Raw genomic sequence first — 6,015 nt, forward strand, 5'->3', positions numbered from 1 at the left:
TGCAACATGGGACACAAATTCAGCTCAGATCTGGTGTTGCTGTGGCTGTGGTGTAGTCTGGCAGCTGCAGCTCCAATTTGACCCCTAGCCTGGGAACTTACATATACTCCAAGTGCAGCCCTAAAAAGAAAAAAATAAAATATTTTCAAGTCTAGAGCCCTTTATAAAAGGCTCTCAGTTTAAAATATAATGAATACAGCATATTAAAATTGAACATTTGTTTCTCACATTTCAGAATATTTCCTTATAATTTGCTAAAATAAATGTGTCTTGGGGCATTCCCATTGTGGCTCAGTGGTACAGAGAACTCAGGTTTGACCCCTGGCCTTGCTCACTGGGTTAAGGATTGACGTGAGCTGTGGTGTAGGTCTCAGGAGTGGCTTGGGTCTGGCTTTGCTGTGGCTGTGGTGTAGGCCCAGAGCTGCAGCTCCAGTTTGACCCTTGAGTGAGGAGGCCAGGGATGAGGCCATCGAACTGACAACCTCATGGATACTAGTTGGATTCATTTCTGCTGCAACACAGTGGGAACTCCAGATTTTTTTTTAAGTTTCTTAAAATTTTGACTCATCTTTGTAGCAAGAGGGCAGTTACAAGCTGCAAGATTGGGGATCAAACATCATCTATTTTACTCCTTGCAGAGAGTCCCATTTTTGCATCCCTCTTGAAATGGCTAAAGCTTTCTGAATTCCCTATATTTGCTTTTTTTTTTTTTTTTTTTGGTCTTTTTAGGGCTACACCTGTGGCATATATATGCCACCATCTTGAAAGGATCAGCCCAAGCTTTTTTTTTTTTGCTTTTTAGGGCCCCACCCGTGGCATGTAGAGCTTCTCAGGCTAGGGGTCTAATTGGAGCTGTTGCTGCTGGCCTATGCCAGAGCCACAGCAACATGGGATCCAAGCTGCATCTGCGACCTACACCAAAGCTCACGGCAACGCTGGATCCTTAACCCACTGAGCAAGGCCAGGGATCGAACCCGAAACCTCATGGTTCCTAGTCTGATTCATTAACAACTAAGACGGGACAGGAACTCTCCCCCTGATGTCTTTTAAAACATCATTTGTGAAAACCTTTTTTATTGTGACTTGTAGTGCATTTTCAGAAAAGTGCATGGAATGCAAATGGATAATTTAACAAGTTCTTATTATAAAGCCAGCACATGACCACTGCCAGGACCTTAGAAACCCTCCCCACCCCCCAGTGCAACAGCAAGACTCATCTGGATCCATTCCTCCCTTCCCCTAGTGTAGCCAGTAACTGGAAATTTATCTATTACTTTTTCATTTTGTTTATAGTTTGACCATATGAGTATGCAGTGGGAATTTAGTTTTGCCACTTTTTGAACTTTACATAAGTGGAATTATATTGCGTGTATTCTTTTGTGTCTGGTTTCTTTCAATTAACATTTGTCTAGATTATTCCATGTGGTGGAGTGTATTCATTGTCATGACTGCATATATTCCATAGTGTGAATATACCATCAAGTTATTTATTATTTGACTTGAGTTATATTTGGATTTGGGCTATTACCAAAAAAAAAAAAGCAACGTGTCCATGGATATGTCTGGCTATCTATGTGCTTGCATTTCACTAGGGTATATACCTAGGATTGGAATGGCCAGCATGTAATGTTTGTGAATCTTCAAACTCCCTTGAAAATGGTAAACTTTTTTTTTTTTTTTTTTGGTGCAGCTCTTTTTGGGGTGGTACCTGTGGCATGGAGTTTCCCTTGCTAGGGGTCAAATTGGAGTTGCAGCTGCTGGCCCTATGCCACAGCCACAGCAATGAAGGATCCAAGCTGAGTCTGCAACCTACACCACAGCTCGCTCACAGTAACACCAGATCCTTGACCCACTGAGCAAGACCAGTGATTGAACCCGCATCTTCATGGATACTAATTAGATTAGTTTCTGCTGTGTCACAACAGGAACTCCCAGTGAAGCTTTTAAATCTTTGACCTTGTTAGGTATTAATAGATAAGAAACTACACATCAAGCAACTGTTTTCACCATTAGCCCTTCTTGTCTGAAGTTCTGCATCCACAGATTCAACCAAATGCAGCTTGAAAACATTAAAAAAGGGTGTGGGGAGGTAGTTCCCTAGTGGTGAAGGATTCAGCATTGTCACTGTTTTGGTTTAGGTTCAGCCCCTGGCCTGGGAATTTCTTTTTTCTTTTTTTTTTTTTTTTTGGTCTTTTTGCTATTTCTTGGGCCGATCCCGCGGCATATGGAGGTTCCCAGGCTAGGGGTCAAATCGGGTCAAATCAGCCTACGCCAGAGCCACAGCTACGCGGGATCCGAGCCGTGTCTGCAACCTACACCACAGCTCACGGCAACGCCAGATTCTTAACCCACTGAGCAAGGGCAGGGACCGAACCTGCAACCTCATGATTCCTAGTTGGATTCGTTAACCACTGCACCATGATGGGAACTCCTGGCCTGGGAATTTCTGCACGCCACAGACAAGAACAACAACAACAACAACAAAGCGAAAGTTAAGTTTGCTGTACACAGGCAACTATTTACAGAATATTGCCATTATATCAGGTATTACAAGTAGTCTAGAAATGATATATGGATCATTTGTGCATGGGTTATATGCAAATACTACATAATTTTCTTTTTTCTTCTTCTTCCAGTTTTGAGTTAGAACTGACATACAGCTCTGTATAAGTTTAAGGTATACAGCATATATGATTTGACTTATGAAATGATTATCACTAGTGAACATCTATCATCTCCTATAGATACAAAGTTAAAGAGAAAAAATTTTCCTTGTCATGAGAACTCTTGGCATTTTCTAACTTTCAGATATATCATATAGCATATATATGTACCGACAGCAGTGTTCATTATATTTATCATGTTGTACTATACATCCCTCATACTTGTTTCACTTATAATGCAAATACTACATAATTTTCTTATAAGGGACTTAAGCATCTTTAGAGTTTGGTGTCTGCAGGAGTTGTGGAAACTATCCCTACAGGACACTGGGAGAGGCCCTAAATAACCACGCAGTGTTAGGGATTATTAAAACAGACATACACGAAGACAAAGTCACTTCCCTGTCCATCATTAGTGGGAGGTGTTCAGAGATGGCCACTGGGGCCAGTTGTACCAGTTACATGCCTGTGGCCACGAGTAATAGAGAACCTGACTCTGCTTGCTTAACTCCATAAAGACTTTATTAGTTTACAGAACAAATAGCCCTAAGCTAGGTCAGCCTCCAGGCTCAGGATGATGGGGATGGATGTCCCTACCCATGCAGGCTATTTCTTTCATGTCATTGGCCAGGACTAGTCACATGCCCAGGTCCCTGAACCAATCAGTGGTTGAGTCATTCAGGCTTCTCCTGATAGCATCTGTGATTGTAGAGCTTAATTTCCAACCACAGTTATTTTAGATACTGTTGATATTACTATCACAGCCTGGATTTATATTTTATATTGACAGATGAACAAGAAATTATGCAGGTTATAGTAGGATCTTTGGAGACATATATTGTTCACCAAATGATAAAAGGGTAAAATTATACTTTGGGTGAGGCACTTAAAGAGCAGAAATCAGCAAACGTTTTCTGTAAAGGGCCAAAGAGTAAATATTTTCATCTTGGCTGGCTATACGGTCTCTGTGGCAACTACTCAGATCTGCCTCTAACATGTGAATAAATGGGAGTGGGCGTGTACCAATAAAACTTTATTTACAAGGGACAGGTGGTGGGCGGTTCTGGCTGGCAGGCAGGCTGCAGGGTTTTAATGGAGCATTGTTGGAGCTAAATTAGATTTTTTTTTTTTGTCTTTGTGCTATTTCTTGGGCCGCTCCCGCGGCATATGGAGGTTCCCAGGCTAGGGGTTGAATCGGAGCTGTAGCCACCGGCCTACACCAGAGCCACAGCAACGTGGGATCCGAGCCGCGTCTGCAACCTACACCACAGCTCACGGCAACGCCAGATCGTTAACCCACTGAGCAAGGGCAGGGACCGATCCCGCAACCTCATGGTTCCTAGTCGGATTCGTTAACCACTGTGCTACGACGGGAACTCCATGGAGCTAAATTAGAAATAGCAACAGGAACTCCCAATCTTTGAAATTTATTATTTCTACCTGACCACTGAAGTAGCCTGTAATCAGTTTCCCATCACAAATCTGCGTGCAGTAATTAGAGAGGTGACCCCATATCCAGAATGCAAGTCATCAGTATTTTTCCCCATTCCAAGGAATAGGGCTCTGAGACTAACTAGTTTTACTATTTTTCAGAGCAGGAAAGGTGCAGTGTGGGCCTGGACTATTTTGTTGAGGGAAAGAAGGGCTGCTTCTCTGAGTTTTGGGGGTGTTGAAGGCACACAGGAGCCCACTTAACGGCATCTCTCATCAATAATGATTAATGAATGATGCACTCATGAAACTAGTCAAGTTTGAGCACCATGAATTCATAATTATCCTCAAGACAAGACAGGATTTTCTTTATCAAGCCCCTAGTTCTACTTCCACAGCCTGATTTTCTTTGGATGAACCATTAAAAATTTTTTTTAATATATATATATGATTTTTTTTAGGGCCACACCCGAGGCATGTGGAAGTTCCTGGGCTAGGGGTCGAATTGGAGATGCAGCTGCCAGCCTGCACCACAGCCACAGCAACACCAGATTCAAGACGCATCTGCAGCCTACACCACAGTTTATGGCAACGCCAAATCCTTAACCCACTGAGTGAGGCCAGGGCTCCAACCAGCATCCTTATGGATACTAGTTGGATTCATTTCCACTATGCTGCAACAGGAAATCCTCTCTATTTTTTATATATTACTTTTATTTATTTAATTTTTATGGCCACACTCACAGCATGTCGAAGTTCTCGGGTCAGGGATTGAATTTGAGCTGCAGCTGCTGCAGCACCAGATCCTTTAACTCACTGTGCTGGGCTGCGGGGATCTAAGCTGCTGCAGTCGGATTCATAACCCACTGTGTCACAGCGGGAACTCCTATATATTACTATATATTACTTTTAAAGTGAAACAAAGGTCTTTGAAAAAAAAAATCAGGTTTGAGATGGCTTTGCGCATGGTTATAATGTTGTACGATTTGGCCTTCTGTTCATTTCTCACCCCAAAGGGCAGAGGCAGTGGGCTAGCAAGGTGGGAGTGTCTAAAATCCAGGGGCCAAGGCTGATAGTGGAAGTCTATGTAGGGGTGGGGCTAATGCCAAGGAGCTAGGAGGGCTGATGACATCCACAGAGCTGAGTTCCCAGGTGAAGGGGTTTGGCTTTCATGGGGAGCACCTGGAGGGCTTTAAGTAGCGGCTCCCAAAGACCTGGTTTAAGTTGGGAGGAGACTAGATTCTAAAAAGAGTAAGGAAGGTTGTTGGGTGGTTGGGGCTGGTGGTTGTCAGGGAGCAAGCTGGGCAGTTTTAGACGACAGTGGTAGTGGAATGGGGCCTGGACTGCCACAGAATTCTCCGGAACAGTGCAAAATGAAAACATGGGGGCGCCCCCCACCCTGAAAAAAACCCCATGCAGCCCATTGTTAAAAATTTACTTCCCTGAGGTGAGAGCAGAGCCGGTCCTCGAGGGGACCCAGGAAAAGGGAGACGATTCACGGTCTGCTTTGGAGGTAAGAACTGGCCAGGATTCGGGCTGAAACTGGACGCTGAGGAGGAATGTCTTGCGTGTGGCTTTGCGGGCGGTCCATGGGCCACCGCCCAAATGAAGAAATCCCTTCTCCACGGGGAGAGGTTTCCCAACCCTTTTATTTTTTTTTCTGCCCTGCCCAGCATGCAGATGTTTCCAGGCCAGGGATCGAACCTGTGCCACAGCAATGACAACGCCAAATCCTTAACCTGCTGAGCCACCAGGGAACTCCATCCCAGTCACTTTTTAGACGCTTAATTTTCCCCTTCCTTTCCCTTTGCCCCCTCCTACCCCCCCGGCCCCTCCTCTCCGGTCTCTCCCCCTCCCCTCCCTTCCCCCCTTGCCCCCTCCTCCCCCACCCTTGCCCCACCCCTCCGCTTTACCCCCCCCC

The sequence above is a fragment of the Phacochoerus africanus genome, chromosome 4 (assembly GCF_016906955.1).
Source record: "Phacochoerus africanus isolate WHEZ1 chromosome 4, ROS_Pafr_v1, whole genome shotgun sequence".
NCBI lineage: Eukaryota > Metazoa > Chordata > Mammalia > Artiodactyla > Suidae > Phacochoerus > Phacochoerus africanus.